Here is a 17412-nt window from a genome sequence, read left to right as displayed (position 1 = left end):
CAAAAATAAAATCCTAACCTTTTTACTATTGTGTTGGAAGAAAATTTCATACATAGGGGTATATATATTATTTTGGCCTAATACACAAATAACCTCCTGAATTTGTCCAAATGTTGCAACTGCCCCCTCAACTTTCAATTGTAACAACTTACCCCTTAAACTTGTCCAATTGTAAAACATAACCCCAAATTGAGAATTTTTTTTACCCCGTATTCGAAGCAACCGTAAAAACGTTTCCCCGGATTAGTATCATGCCAAAACTCTGATTATCACACTCCACGAGCGTTGCAACTTTTGTATTTCACATGTTTCTTCAATTGCAGTCCATGTCAGTAATTTGGGATTCTATTTTACAATTGGACAAGTTTGAGGGGTTATGTTCTACAATTGGACAAGTTTGAGGGGTAAGTTGTTACAATTGAAAGTTGGAGGGGGCAGTTGTAACATTTGAACAAGTTCAAAGGGTTATTTGTGTATTAGGCCTATTATTTTCCAATGTTACAAGAACCAGACAAGACATCAAACCGGATTTATAGAGGGGTCATGGGTCACTTAGTCGGACCGAATGGATCAGATTGATCAGATCGAATGTCGTAATAAATAAATGAATAATATTTACATATAATTAATTTAAAATTATTTTTATAAATTATATATATCCAAAACAAATTTTAAACAAATTTTATAAAGCGTAACAAAATATTTGTGCAAGAATCTATCAAAAGAATACCCTAAATTTTTAATTTTATTAAATCTTAAAAAAAACTGGGATTGCACCGGTTTCTAGTCCGACCTCCGGGTCATTTCGGTCCGTTGAATACTCAATGAACCAATCCAACTCAGACCGAACCTATGACCAGTTCCTGGTTCAACTGTTCGGACCAAGCCTCTTAGCAGATACAACAACAATATCTTTAGTAAATACAACCAATCCTCTACTCTATCAACACTCTTTGGGGTAAATTACATCCATGTTTTCAACAAATTCAGCCACAATATGGAGTTTTGATTAGGAATCTTTTGCATACTGTTAGGAGTTGACTTTGGTCGGAAAAGAATGCTGTTAATAGTGTATGGGGTTTATGGGTTTGAGGTGTGGGTTTAGTTTAGTTGGTACTGATACTAGTTTTTGTTTTGTTTGGTTTATAAGGCTATAAAGCTTTATTCATGTATGAGTAAATTACACCAATGATACCTGAACTTTACCCTAATTCACACATTGGTATCCAGATTACTTTGTCTCAAAAATATACCCGAAGTAACGATGACCGGACAATTAAGTATATTTTACCAGTTAATGGCCGGTCAATGCGATTTTGATGAGTAAATTACACTGATGGTACCTGAACTTTACCCGAATTCACATTTTGGTACCTAGCTTTCATTTTGTCCAAAAAATACACTTCAAATAAAGATGACTCAATATTTTAGTATATTTGACCGATCAGTGATTGATCAATCCGAGTTTGACCATTTTAAATTAAAAATTGAGACCAATCATACACTCAATTAAGATAAAATTATAATATTGTCATTTATAAATGACAATATTATAATTTTATGTTAATTGAGTGTATGGTGAGTCCCAATGTTTAGTTCATGTTACCCGGTCACTAACTGATCAAATGAACTAAACCTTTCAGTCACCTTTACTTGTGTTATGTTTTTAGGATAAAATAAAATCCAGGTATCGAAGTGTGAATTATGGTAAAGTTCAGGTACTATTAATGTAATTAACTCATGAAACTCGCATTGACCGGTCATAACCGGTAAAAATATACTAAATTTTCCAATCATCGTTACTTCAGGTATATTTTTGGGACAAAATATAATCTAGGTACCAAAGTGTAAACTATGTAAAGTTCAGGTACCATTGGTGTAGTTTACCCTCCATATGTATTGGTGTTGTGTGCCGGTTTAATTCTAATACCAATAATTACTTAAAAAAAAATATTAATCCAATCCACTCCACCAATTATAATTTATATTATACAATATATCAATTATTAATTTATTATTATGGTATTATTTACTCTACTCCGTCAATGGAGAGGAAAATTATTAGAAGCATCCGGTACATACAATCAATCACTCAGAAACTTCTGAAAGTTGAAAAAGAAACTCTCGACAGACCGAATTCTCTCTCTCTCGTTATCGACCGTTCTTCCTTGGATGAAGGAACGGGAGAGGTTGCGGGATCGCTCTCGCTCAGGGGGAGGGCTGGATGGTGCGACTTCGGTGAGGGCTGGCTTGGTGGCTGGTGGTGGGATTGGCGGTGGGTCGAAAGTTGATAGATCTGTCTGTTTTGAGAGGTGGGGGGAGGAGATCTGCGGGCGCAGATCGCTGTCACCACGGCCGGCAGTCTTTCCGCATCTGTCAGCGTCGTGTGGTGCCGATGTGGGGGTGGGGTTGTTAGGCGGGGTGGTTTTTGGGAATTTGAAGGAGAAGGTGCTGGAGGCTCAGGGGGCGGACGGAGGAGTTGTCTCGGTCGGGTTAGGGATTGGAGATGGATCGGGTGGATCCAGAATAGGAGAAAGGGGCGGATCCGGGTCGGGCGGCCTGTCGGGTGGAGAGTCGGGTGACCTGCGGGGTATAGGGATGGGGGTAAATGTTTTAGGTTGCTTAGGTAAGGGCAAGGAGGATGTCGTGAATGGAATTTCGGAGACATTTAATTCCTCATTTCGCCCGAGATACTCTAAATTATCATGGAAGGATACTGTCTTGGGTGTTATGGAGGAAGACACACCCCTTCATGATGAGATGGGAGATGAAGACTTGGAGGAAATTCATTCAGATTCTGATGTGGAGGATGAGGAACAAGATGACCCGCTGTGTCTGGTGATTCGGTTGACGTCGGCTGAAAAACGGTCTTTGCGATCTAAATGGAAGTTATATCTAATTGTGACGATTCTGGGGAAAAAATTGGTTTTAATTATTTTGATTAGAGAATCCGTGCGCAATGGGCCAAAAAAGGAAAAATTACTATCACTGACTTAGAAAATGATTACTATGTGATTAAGTTTACACAGGCTGAGGATTATCATGCTGTTCTTAATGGGGGCCCATATATTATATCTAATCATGTTCTGGCCATAAGACCTTGGGTCCCTAATTTTAATCCTAGAGATTGTTCTGTGAATAGGATTTTGACTTGGGTATGATTTCCGGGTCTACCAATTGAGTATTATAATGAAACGTTTCTAAAGAAAATCGCTGGACTGGTTGGTAAAGTCCACCATGTGGATAAAACTACTATTGGTGCTAAAAGAGGCAAGTTTGCTAGGGTTTGTATTGACATTGACCTAGCTAAACCCCTTCTTTCTAAATACTGTTTACAACATACAGTTTATTTTATTGAGTATGAAGGGATCCATAACAGCTGTTATGAATGTGGGATTTTTGGGCATACTTATGAGGGTTGTCCTAAGAAGTGGAAGGTTAATGAGGAGGTTGTTGATACTGTCATTACCAGGGAGGAGGGAATCCAAGGGGATGGGAGGAGTTTCGGACCCTGGATGGTTGCTAAGAGATCTGGAAGAAGAAGGACACGTGCTCCTATTGTCCATAATCCTCCTCCTGACATTAATAAAGTTCAAGTCCAGCCCCAGATTGGTCATGGTAGTAAAGAGGTGGCTGATCCTAATAAAGGTGTGGTTTCCAACACACCTGTGGAGGTTTGTTCTGGTTCCAGATTTGGGGTTCTTTCTATGGATGGTGATCAAGAACCGGTTCCTACTAATGATCAATCAGAGTTAGAAATGCCAGACTTGGAACCTGCTGATCCAGCGGAGAATAAGGTGGAGACCATCAACCCGCTATTTGAATCCAAAGAAGTCGCCCAGAGTTGCCCTCAGGTTCATGTTCCTCAAGGTTCAGAATCAAATAAAGAGGCTAGTTTCTCTAAACTCAGCATTGAGGCTAGAAATGATAAATCCATGGGGGTTATTAAGATGAATAGGAAGAAGCTTAAAGGTAGTCATAAGACTAGCCGATCTTCTTTAGGGTTCATGGAAAAAAGGGGGGCTACTAGTACCTCTTCTAGGCTCGAAGGAGCCCCTAACAAATATCTGGTTTAGTTTGGATGGGCCTATGTGTTGCTGTCCTCTAGTGATGGATTTGTTTGTTTGGAATGTTAGAGGAGCGGCTAGCAAGGCGACCCGTATCTATGTTAAGGATTTGATTAAGCAGTTTAACCCGTCTTGTTTTGCTCTTCTGGAAACCAAGATCAGTGGAGCTAAATATGATGAGGTAGTTAAGTTATTTAAAAGTTGGAAGTGTGTCAGGTCAGAGGCTTGTGGCAGATCTGGTGGTATTTGGCTTTTTTGGAAGCCTAATCTGGTTCAGTTTGATATCGTGAAAATCGATAAACAATTTATTCATAGTAAAGTTACCGTCCCTGGGAATAGACCCCTCTTTATCACTATCGTGAATGCCGACCCGATTCTGGCTAATTAGAAGCATCTTTGGGAGGCGTTGTTCTCTTTTAGTATGAATATGGTGGAGGCCTGGTTTGTGTCTGGAGACTTTAATGATATTGCTGTTATGAGTGATCAAAGAGGGGGAGGGAATCACTATATTAATAGGTGTCTTAATCATAAAAAGGATATGGATCTGTGTGGTCTAACTGACTTTGGTGCTGCGGGCCATAAGTTTACGTGGAAGCGTAATAGCACCTTTGTTCGGTTGGACAAAGTCTATGCTAATATTGTGGCTCAGAGCGTTTATCCACATGCGGCCGTGTTAAATCTTCCCTTCCGTCATTCGGATCATTGCCCTATCCTGGTCAGGTTGGTGAGAGCTCCTCGGCCGAGAGGGGAGAGACCCTTTAGGTATCTGGTGGCTTGGGAATCTCACCCTGATTTTAAGAACTTTGTGCTTGATAATTGGAAACCTCATTCGAATGTCCTACTGGCTACTGAGGGTTTTAGAAGTAAGGTTGCGAGATGGAATAAAAATATTTTTGGCCATATTATCAGAAGAAAACATAAAATTCTGAGAAGGATGGAGGGTATCCAACGTATTTTGGATTTGATCATAGTCTAAGTTGTCTCCTTAGATCCCTCCAGAATGAGTTGGAAGCTGTGCTAAAACAAGAGGAGTTACTTTGGTTTCAGAAATCTAGGAAAACCTGGATTAAGGATGGAGATAGGAATATAAGGTACTTCCATCTTTCGATGGTTATCAGAAGGCAAATGAATCAGATTGATGCTATTAAAGACCCGAATGGCAACTGGATTTATGAGGATGAGGAGATCCGTCTTTTGGCCCTCAATTTCTACAGCGAGTTATTTAAAGAAGATCCGGTGGATTTGGATTGTGCTCTGGCTGTTTCTACTTTTCCGGTGGTTTGTGAGGAGAAGGTTAGTGAAGCTTTTCATCCTATTGATCTGAAGGAGATTGGTCAGGCTGTGTTTAGCATTGGCGCTTCTAAAGCCCTTGGGGTCGATGGGCTCCCAGCTGGCTTTTACCATAAACATTGGGAGACTGTTAAAGAAGGAGTTTATAGCTTTATTAAAGGGGTTTTTGAGGGCTCTAAGGATATTAGGCTGGTGAATAAAACTCTTTTGGTCCTTATTCCCAAAGTGGAGAAGCCCTCCTCTTTCTTACAGATGAGACCTATTAGTCTTTGTAATGTGATTTATAAAGTAGTTACCAAAATCGTGGCTAACAGACTTAGGTGTATTCTCCCTGAGATTATTAGTCAGAATCAAGGAAGTTTTGTCCCGGGAAGACAGATGATGGACAATATTGTTATTGCGCAGGAGATGGTTCATTCGATGAAGGCCAGAAAGGGTAAGCGAGGTACTGTGGCCTTGAAACTTGATCTGGAAAAAGCTTATGATCGGATAAACTGGAGATTCCTTATGGATAGTTTGGAGAAAGCTGAGATTTCGGATAAGTGGAGGAATTTAATTGAGGCTTGTATTTCTTCTCATGTTTTTCAAGTTTTGATTAATGGGGATATGTCTGAGGAGTTTACTTCGACCCGGGGTATCCGTCAAGGGGATCCTATGAGTCCGTTCTTATTTGTTATCGCCATGGAGAGGCTTACTCATCTTATCCAAGATGCTGTTAGTTCTGGGAGACTTCACCCGGTGTCCATTAATAAGTTCTGCCCTGCGATCACTCATTTGTCCTTTGTTGACGATGTGATGATCTTTGTTGACGGAAGTGAGGAGCAAATTGGTGTGATTATGGACATCCTTACTAACTTTTGCTCTGCTTCTGGTCAAAATCCTAACATCCAAAAGTCTAGGATGTTGTGCTCTAATAACATGGACTAAAGAGTCTGTAAGAAATTAAGTGAGATTTCTGGTATCCCTCTAACTAAAGCCTTTGGTAACTATCTGGGGGTTCCTCTTCATAGTGATAGGGTTTCAAAGGCTTATTTTAAAGAGATCTTTGACAAAACTAATAGGAATTGTGCAAATTGGAAAGCTAATTCCCTTTCTCTGGCGGGAAGGCTCACTTTGATCCAATCGGTGAACTGTGCGGCTCCTAATCACTTAATGCAAGCTCGTAAGCTGTCTGAGCCTGTTCTTAATGCTCTGGATAAAATCAATCGTCGTTTCCTGTGGGGGAACTCGGAAGAGGGAAATAAAATTCATCTGGTTCCTTGGAAGGAAGTCTGCCAACCGAAAGATAGGGGCGGGTTAAGGATTAGACAAGCCAGAGATAATAATAAAGTCCTATTGATGAAGCTTCTTTGGAGAATATGGCAATCTCCTTCGGCTCTTTAGGTTCGTTTATTGTGCGGTAAATACAGAAAAATAAGGTTTTTGGGGGGGCCTAAAGAGAGAGTTCTTTGTTGTTCCTTCTTATGGAAAGGGGTTAATGCTGTTTTCTCTGAGTTCTGCGCTGGGATTGGTTGGTCGGTTGGAAATGGCAGATCAATTAGTTTTTGGAACGACACCTGGCTGGGGATGAAGCCTTTATTAGAGGTGTGTACTTCTCCATCGCCTTTGGAGATTCGCAATTGGAGTATAGCCGATGTAGTGAATTCTGAGGGAGATTGGATGTGGTCTAATTTTGAAGAATACCTTGATATGGAAACTCTCCTGAAGATTCGTGGAGTTAAAGTGAGCAGTGAGGAAGATGATGGGGATAGACATTGTTGGTCCCTTATAAATAATGGGGCCTATTCATGTAAATTTGCGTTTGAGACGTTCTATATCAACTTGGATTCTCCTCCTTCTGTCGATTGGAAGAACATGTGGGCCCTAAAAGTACCCTATCGTATTAGGAGTTTCCTTTGGCTTGGGGCTAAAGATAGGCTACTCACGAACGTGGAAAGGAAAAGACGCCACTTAGTAGAGGCTGATACTTGTAGTAGATGCAAAGTTCAGGCGGGAACTACCTGCCATACCCTTAGAGATTGTGAGAAGAGCAAAAAGGTGTGGAAGGAAATTCTTCCGGGCCATTTACTTCCTAAGTTCTTGGCCCATCCTGGTCAGGATTGGTTTAGAGATGGAGTTAAAGGTTTGTTACTGCCGGAACTGGAGCATGGTGCTATTCTCTTTGCTATTGTTTGTCACCAGCTTTGGCAGTGGAGGAATGCTGATATTTTTGGAGATTGAGCAGTTATCTTTCCTAATTTACTTGCTTTTTTCTCTAAAAAGATTAATACTATTATTAAAATCCTTAAAGAGGATGATCTTCCGAACCCTAGCCAAAGGAAGGCAGTTCATTTATTGGGCTGGTGCAGACCCGAGGAAGGGACTGTAAAGTTAAATACTGATGGCTCCTGTCTGTCGGATGGCAGAATTGCGACTGGTGGGGTCTTGAGAGACGCTGGAGGGGCTTGGGTGTCTGGCTTTGCTCAGAACCTTGGAGTGGGTTCGTCCTTCACTGCTGAGCTTTGGGGAATTTTCTCGGGGCTTAGGCTCGCTAAAAATCTGGGATTAAAAAATCTTCTTGTGGAATCTGACAACCTAGAAGCTGTTAAAATGATCTCTGAAAATAAGACCTTATGTTTGAGCAACCAAAATTTAGTAAAAGGAATCAAAAGGTTATGTGTTGGGGTTTAGTGTCCTATAGACAATTGTTGTAGGATACAAACTTAATGTAAATGAAGTGTTCTTTATATCATTTGTTTTAATGAGATATGTTTTCATAACTATATAAAGGCAATCCCTTTTAAGAACTAAATAAAGTCTAAATAAAAGGAAATCCATAAGTTTGTTAAGTGATTATAAAGTATTCATACAAGCATGAAGTGAGACGAAACTTTATAATAAACTAATAAACTTAAAACCACCCCACCCCAAGTCAAGTAATATGTTTAGGATTGACATATCACTGCTGAGACTTGCATGTAACAATGTCTTCTGTCAAGACATAAAGCTGATCTCACAAGCTTCATATATACAGATATCTGGACAGTTACGTGGATGCAATGAAAAGGAGTTCATTAGGATTGGGGACCCGACTTGAGATAACAGGATGGGTAGATTCATCCTTGTCACATGTTCATCTCATTGGTATTAATAGGTATAATTAATCCTCAGACTCAAAGGAATGTTAATTAGTAATTCTGGATAACGGAATATGACGCTTTGATCCTGTTGTAACACGATCCATAACAGAGATGACTCTGGGGTGTGAACGGCAGAAGTTGGGTATCACAAGAAGTAATTGCGGGATAGTTATACATTGGATTGAGCATTTATCACTCCCGATAAATGGGAGATACGTCCATGGATCGCTTGTGGAAGACTTGACTCTAAATCCTTGCAAGGTGATAACTTAAGACTTGAAATACAGATTTCACTTAACCTATCTAATTGGAGTTAACTCGGACTGTACAAGTAAAACGAACGTCTCGCTATATGTGACTTGACATTATCCATAGTCATAAGATTCAGTTCAAGGATGTAGTTGATAAAGGATCGAATTATACTGTAACTAATACGGAAAGGTCAACGACAGAATCAACTTGTCTTCTTATAGCTCTGGGGGAATGTTTCAGATTTGCTAATCACATTTTGCGTACTCATTCCGTTATGCAAAGATTAAATATCATTCTGTGAAAATTAATTTAATAGTTGCATACGGCTAGAAGCAATAAGAACCTAATGGGTCACACATAAGACTTGGAACCCAAAAGAGAAACGGATGTTAATTAATTGATGGAAGCCCAACTGAGTCCACTAAGGCCCAGTATATAAGGGGGGCGATTTTCATGTATGAAAATACATGAATAATTTAATTTGATTTTAACAATCCTAATTAGATTATGATTGTGAATTAAATTAATTAAAGGATAAATAAGTTAGGAGTTTTAATTAGATTAAATTGCTCCTATTATTATCCTATAAGGTTACTATTATTATCTTTATATTTAAGATATAATTATAGATAATAAATAAGAATTATATTCCGAATTAAATTCTTATTCAGTAACCTAATTCTATCTAACTAGGGTTTAGATACAAGAGAATATAAATACCCCCTTATGTGCAATTTTCGAAATACACATACTAAACCGACAGAGAGAATTTTCGACCCACACCATAAGGACGAGATTATCCACCGTTTCCTTCCGTTCAATTGATTACATCTCTTTTCTCTTTATCCTTGATCTTGTGTTGATTAATTAGAGACAATCTATTTTGGTTGTTATATACGGTTGAATTCTAACTTGATCTTCAATTGTTTGTTTTGTGCTTGGGAACTCGAAGTAAGAGTTGTGGGAACTTCGTTTGCAATGGTAGATAGAACTTCTAAAAGGTATTTCTTTCTATCCCTCATTATATGAAATAACGATTAACGGATCTTGGGTTAATGGAAATAGGTTAAAATTTTTATATTTCCGCTGCCAAACGTTAGCCTATATTCCTTCATTATGTACTTCCTTCGACACCATCAACTTTGGGCATGTCTTCAGGGAGCAGAATAGGGTTGCTGACCGCCTTGCTGCGGAGGGCCAGGCGAGGATGCTGGGAGTCTCTACCTTCTCGTCGCCTCCGGATTTTCTCTCCTCCTTACTGGCTGATGATCGGTGATAGCTCCCATTTGTATAGGGTTTTTAGAATCATTTTAGTTTGTTTTCCCTTTGTTTCCTTTCAATTTCAGTATCGTTTTATTACTTTTTAGTTAAAATTAGTAATTTTCATTATTTATGGTATTTTCTGTATTTTCAGGCCTATTTGAGCATTTCCGAACCAGACCCAAGCCTATTGGAGCATTTTCGGATTATTCAGGGACCGTCAGAGCACTTTTGGGATTCATCAGGGACCATTAGAGCACTTTTTGGACGCCCAGGGACCTAAACAGATAAAAGCCGGAGCAAAATTGCCCCATTTAGGACCTATCTCATCGAGACACTACATGTCTCGTCGAGACAGGCCCTCGTCTCATCGAGACACTCCTTGTCTCGATGAGATAAGGCGGGGAAAGGCGCTCCAGCGCCTTCCCCCTTGCTGGAATGCGTGGATCGGGCCCTAAAAGCCCATTAAAACACTTTGTAATTTTCCTTTTTTACCCTTGAGGCATTAGGGTTTCCTCCTTAATTCTATAAATAGGGAGCTAATCCTAATCCTTGGGGGGAGATTAGATTTTCAATAAATCAGAGAGCCGCCAGGGCTTCCTCTTCTCCACAATGTAGTTTTTAGCTTTTAGATTAGATTTTCCTGCTTTTTAGATTATGTTTATTTCTGTTTTGTTATTTCTTTCAAGAACAATTGATGGGAGAAGTTCCTCATCTTCTATTTCTGTAGTTGGAATCGGCAAAACGGCTTTTGGATTTCTATCTCTCCCTCTTATCTTTGCCTTTTATATTTAATTGAAGCTTTTTTCCATTTTTCATATATGCCTATTGCTATGATTGATGTGTCTATGAACTGATCCCCATCGAATTTGGGATGGGGATGAAACTGATTGTATGAATATGTATGATTAGGGATCTAGGACCTTTGATTGATCAGTTTATGCATGCTTTATGCCTAGAAATTGTTAGGAACAGGATTTATGCTAGAATGAACATTGATAATGATCAACTAGCGTGTTTATGTATATAATGAGCCTAATGCCTGTAACCCTGACATTAAATAGGATTATAGATAGATGAGAACTTGACCACGAAATCATCTATATCGAATTTGTATTAACCTGACTTCGTTAGAGACCACTAGGAATGAGGCTTTGTGGCTGGGCTACGACTTTAGCCTTAGTTATCAATAAACCTAATGCTTTGCATGACCTAGGGTATATGCCTAATCAAGCCGTCACCCGAATGCATGTGAATAGGAAGGCCAAATACTGATCACATTAGTCTTTCACTTAGGACAATTACCTTCAATCACTGGTAAAACATAAATCCAAACTCCCTAAACCCATACATAGGATTTAATCAATGATTCCTCAGCCTAGATTGTGTCATCCATTAATTCACCTTCTACCCTATCAATTGTTCACCTTATTTTGTTATTTCAATTCATTTAATTCAATTAGTTATTTATCAAAAACCCAAATATTTATCCAACCTTCTAAACAATTAGATCACTCTAGGTAGAGTTACTAATTATAACAAATAGTCTTTGTGGTTCGATCTCGTGCTTAGCACTTTATTACTTGTTGCGATAGGATACACTTGTCCTATTAACTGCTATATATTTTACGACCATCAATCAGGTTGGGGTTAGCTTTCCCAGGCTAATCCCGGGTTAATCTTTGGTTTTTTGTTTTTTCTTTCTTTCCTTTGCCTTCCAAAAAAATTAGAAGCATCCGGTTCTCCATGTCAAATGGAGGACTTTCCATACATTTTTTGATACGTATAACATGGACCCACACATATTATAAGAGGTCCCACTATTTTAATTATTATGTTATATTAGTTTCATTTTCATTTGAATAATATGTGTTATTAATACTTTTTAGTTTTATGTCTCTATTTAAATTTATGAATATTTATGAGTCATTATGAAATATTATTTAGGCTTAATAGGAACCTAACCCCCTAAACTTGTAACTTTTTTCACCTGGCCCCCTCAACTTAGGGGACAACCTCTCAACCCCCTCAACTCTCCAAAAACATCACATACAACCCCTTACACTCCTATGTTCGGTCAAAATATTGACCCGTGTAGAAAACGCACTTGATTGTTGACCACACCAATGCCACATGTCATTTTTTTTATTAAATTGCATGGTGAAAGCAACCTGTTTGTTTGTGTTGAGATATAAAAGTAAGATTGAGTCCTTTGAGAAATTTATCGTCTATTTTATATTAATCAAGTTAGATTTTATAATTAAATAAGACTCAATGAGTTAATTAACCACTTCGAACTTTAAATAGGAGACCAAAGCGATCTATAATAGCGGTAGTTCAATAGTCGGAAAGCCGAAAACCATCACATGATATAAGTGGTTCCGACGACCGAGGGGTCGGGGGGTCAGGCCCCCTTGTTTTAGCCCCTGTTTCTCACTCCTTAAGCTTAAGGGAGAAGAAAGGAAGGAAAAAAGAAGATGAAAGAGAGAAAAGAAGGTAATTAAAAAATGAGTTCTATTTGATAAGTAAAATAGGATGATTTTTTGTTATAAAATTGCCCTCGCGACATCAGCAAAACTGACGATGTTAAGTGAAAACTTGCAATTTTGCTCACGAAGCAAACATAGGAATTATTTTGATCTAAAAAAAATCACAAGGATTGATTTGCGAAAACGTGAAACCACATGTTTTTTTAAAGGGTTTTGCTATTTATCGCTCCAAATTACTTATCACCGCCTCCTCTTGGACATTTTCGCCCTTTCATTTTTCCATTAAAAAACTTAATATCCTCTCTCTCCCGAGCCAAAAATTAGATTTATGAAAAATAGACCCGAGAACGCCGAGAAAATCGAATAACTACAGTTCCTATTTGCATTAATTGAAATTCGTTTCAAAAAACTAACCGATCCAATCAGTGTATAAAAAAAATTTCATCCGAATTGGCCTGGACGGATGACTCGCACCACCTGGTCTAGGCAGAAACGGATGAACTACCCGTTTCCACCTAGGCCAAAATGGGTGGTTCATCCCGTTTAGCACCTATTCAACGAGTTTTGTCTCCGAACCCGGAGACGGAACTCATGTTTTCGATTCAATTTTCAAATAAAAATACTTATCCGAGGAATCATTAGTCTTTTTTCTCTACCGTGTTTTAGTCCCATGGATGTTGTTCGAGTTTTTGAATTTCGAAGAAATTTGAGAGAATTTCATTTTTTGAATTTAAAAAATGAAAAGGGCAAAAGTGTCCAAGAGAGAGCAGTGATAAGTAATTTGGGAGCGGTGAATAGCAATCCACTTTTTTAAATTAACCTTAAAATTAAGAAACTACGTATGAGAAACAACTGGTAGACAAAATCGTTTTATATCACACAGTTCTTCAGCATAATGTGGAAAAGATAAACTCTATGGGCATTTTTTGGCTCCTAGGCAATTTTTAACCACATGGAGTCCGACTAAGAGCATCTACAATGGTTCATACCCACAACCACTCAATAGACATGTTATATTATTTTTGTAAATCCATCATACTATCTTTTTCCAATGGTTAAACACTACAATCACTCAATCACATAGAACCCATTATCAAATTATATTTTCTATTATTATTTAATAATATATATTTTACATATTTTAAAAAACAATATTTAATTATATTACTTTTACACAATTAAATGTAATAAAAATATATTATAAAATTATGTCATTGTTGTTGTATTTATTATAGTTTAAAAAAAATTAAATCTTTTGATTGAAAAATATAAATCATTTTTCAGTGGATAATATATAAATTTATTAAAAAAAAAAATTAAAGTTTTGGCTCTCCAACGGCAACACAGTTGTTACCTTTGGAGCCCACTTCATATAATTTAGTATTTAAAAAAAATTAAAAGAAAAAAACGAAAAAAAGAAAAGAAAAGAAAAGGGTTTAACTTTTGCTACCATTTGGTAGCAAAATTAAACCATCAACCGGTTGATACCTATCATTTTTTTTTATCATACCCTCTCCAATGGGAAAACGTTGTTGCCGTGTGACCTGAGGTCACAGGTTCGAGTCTTAGGAGCGGCCTCTTGCCAATTAAATTGGTAAGGGAAGGCTTGCCCCCAATACACCCTTGTGGTGGGACCCCTCCCCGGACCCTCCCTCAGCGGGGACGCGTAATGCGACCGGGCCGCCCTTTATACCCTCTCCAATGGGAGAGTATGATATAATAAGGTATATTGAGTGGTTTATTATATCCCATTGGAGATGCTCTAAGCAACGATGAATAAAAACTTTTGTTATTGTTATTATTTTTTGCTTTATTATAATTCACTTTTAAACATTGTCGCATGGTTATTCATGAATTGTGTTTATTAGTTTCAAATATTTTAGTTTAATTACGTTTTCTATTTTTTTTTTTTGAAAGCAAACTTTATTAATGAACCAAAGAATGGCAGGAGTTTAAAAATGAAATTGGTAAAGAATCCGGAAACAAATCATAAGTAACTAAACAAGCACTTTGAGGAGTCGACCTAGCTAAAGCATGGGCCAGACTATTTTCTTGTCTGTAGATAAAATGGACCGAGAAGCCGTTGTTTGCTGCAATTGCAGATTTGAAGCTTTGAATAATGTCGCCAAATTCTGATTGATCTGAATCCGAAGAGTAAATCACATTACGTGTAATCTTTGAATCAGTCTCGAAACTGACGTTGGTAAGTCCTTGTGACGACGTCCATTGAATTGCTAACAGCAACGCGAAAGCTTCACCTTCACGAGTTGATATATCACCATTACTCGTTATAGTTCTCGCAGAAATAAAATTTCCATCCGCGTCACGAAGGGAAGCGTTGATGCTCGTCGTACCCGCAAGGGTGAATTGTCCAATGTCAGTACAACATGATATGAATCCCCGTGCAGGTCGATGCCAAAGTGAAGTGCAGCTCCTGGAACTTTTCGTCCGTCACGATAAACTCCTGCTCGCCTCAATATGTTTTCGTTTCTGAGCCGACTGCCAGTCCAGGAGTGATCGTTGACAAGAGGCGATAACCTCCACTGCGCGAACTACCGTCTGCTGCAACAAATGGCAATTTCGTGCACGCCGCCAACCCCACAGCAACATCATAAACTTATCTCTGCTAGCTAGATTGCGTTTTCTACTTATTTCCATTATATGATTTAAAACTTTAAGGATATTGTTTTATTTTTTTTTGGTAGGCAAAGGAAAGAAAAAAAACAAAAAAACCAAAACATTAACCCGGGATTAGCCTGTGAAAGCTAACCCCAACCCGATCCTCAGAAAGCAAGGAATAAAGAAAATCCGGAGGAGACGAGAAGGTAGTGACTCCTAGCATCCTCACATGTCCCTCAGCAGCAAGGCGGTCAGCAACCATGTTCTGCTCCCTAAAGACATGCTCAAAGTTGATGGAATCAAAGGAAGAACATAACCTTTTGATTCCTTTAACTAAATTTTGGTTGCTCAAACATAAGGCCTTCTTTCTAGAGATAATTTTAACTTCTTCAAGGTTATCCGATTCCACCAGAAGATTCTTTAATCCCAGATTTTTAGCGAGCATAAGCCCAGAGAAAATTCCCCAGAGCTCAGTAGAGAAGGAAGATCCCACTCCTAGGTTCTGAGCAAAGCCAGACACCCAAACACCTCCAGCGTCTCTCAAGACCCCACCAGCCGCAATCCTACCATCCGACAAACAGGAACCATCAGAATTTAACTTCACAGTTCCTTCCCGGGGTTTGCTCCATCCCAATAAGTGAACCGTCTTGCGCTGGCAAGTGTTCGGTAAACCATCCTCTTTGAAGCTATTAATAAAGGTATTAATTTTTCTAGAGAAAAAAGTAAGTAAATTCGGAAAGATGACTGCCCCTTCTCCAAAAATATCAGCGTTCCTCCACTGCCAGAGCTGGTGACAAACAACTGCAAAGAGAATAGCACCATGCTCCAGCTCAGGTAAAAGCAAACCTTTAACTCCATCTATAAACCAGTCCTGCCCAGGATAGTCAAAGAAATTAGTCAGTAAATGGCTCGGAATAATTTCCTTCCACACTTTTTTGCTCTTCTCACAATCTCTAAGAGTATGGCAGGTAGTTTCAACTTGAGCTTTGCATCTACTACAGGTATCAACCTCCACTAGATGGCGTCTTTTCCTTTCCACGTTCATGAGCAGCCTATTTTTAGGCCCAAGCCACAGGAAGCTCCTGATGCGATAGGGAACCTTCAAGGCCCAAATGCTCTTCCAAGCGACTGAAGGAGGAGAATCTAAGTTGATGTAGAAAGCCTCAAACACAGATTTACAGGAGTAGGCCCCGTTACTTGTAAGGGACCAGCAATGACTATCTCCATCACCCTCCTCACTACTCACTTTAACTCCCCGAATCTTCAGGAGCGTTTCCAGATTAAGGTAAGCTTCAAAATTCGACCACCTCCACTCTCCCTCTGAATCCACCACATCGGCAATACTCCAATTACGAATCTCCGGAGGCGGCAGAGAAGTACACTCCTCTAATAAAGGCTTCACCCCCAGCCAGGTGTCATTCCAAAAACTAATGGATCTGCTATTACCCACCGACCAACCAATCCCAGAGCAGAACTCAGAGAACACTGCACTGACCCCTTTCCATAAGAAGGAACAACAAGGAACTCTCTCTTTTGGCCCCCCAAAACCTTATCCTTTCTATATTTACCACACAATAACCGAACCCAAAGAGCCGACGGGGATTCCCACATTCTCCAAAGAATTTTCATCAAAAGAACTTTATTATTGTCTCTGGCTTGTCTAATCCCTAACCCTCCCCTATTTTTAGGTTGGCAGACTTCCTTCCAAGGAACCAGATGGACTTTATTACCTTCTTCCTAGTTCCCCCACAGGAAACGACGATTGATCTTATCAAGGCCATTAAGAACAGGATCCGGCAGCTTACAAGCTTGCATTAAGTGATTAGGAGCAGCACAGTCCACAGATTGGATCAATGTAAGCTGGCCCGCCAGAGAAAGGGAATTAGCTTTCCAATTAGCACACTTCTTATTAGTTTTATCAAAGATCTCTGTAAACGAAGCCTTTGAAACCCTATCACTGTGGAGAGGAACCCCAAGATAATTCCCAAAAGCCTTGGTCAGAGGGATACCTAAAATCTCACTCAACTTCTTACAGACACTTTGGTTCATGTTTTTCGAGCACAACATCCTAGACTTCTGGATGCTAAGCTTTTGACCGGAAGCAGAGCAAAAGTTAGTAAGGATATCCATAATCACACCAATTTGCTCCTCACTTCCATCCATAAAGATCATCACATCATCCGCAAAGAACAGATGAGTGATCAAATGGCAGAATCTATTGATGGAGACCGGATGAAGCCTCCCAGAGTTAACAACATCTTGGATAAGATGAGTGAGCCTTTCCATGGCGATAACAAATAAGAACACTATATTACT

This window comes from Euphorbia lathyris, chromosome 5 (assembly GCF_963576675.1).
Source record: "Euphorbia lathyris chromosome 5, ddEupLath1.1, whole genome shotgun sequence".
Taxonomy (NCBI): Eukaryota; Viridiplantae; Streptophyta; class Magnoliopsida; order Malpighiales; family Euphorbiaceae; genus Euphorbia; species Euphorbia lathyris.
Note: the sequence above shows the minus strand (reverse complement) of the source record.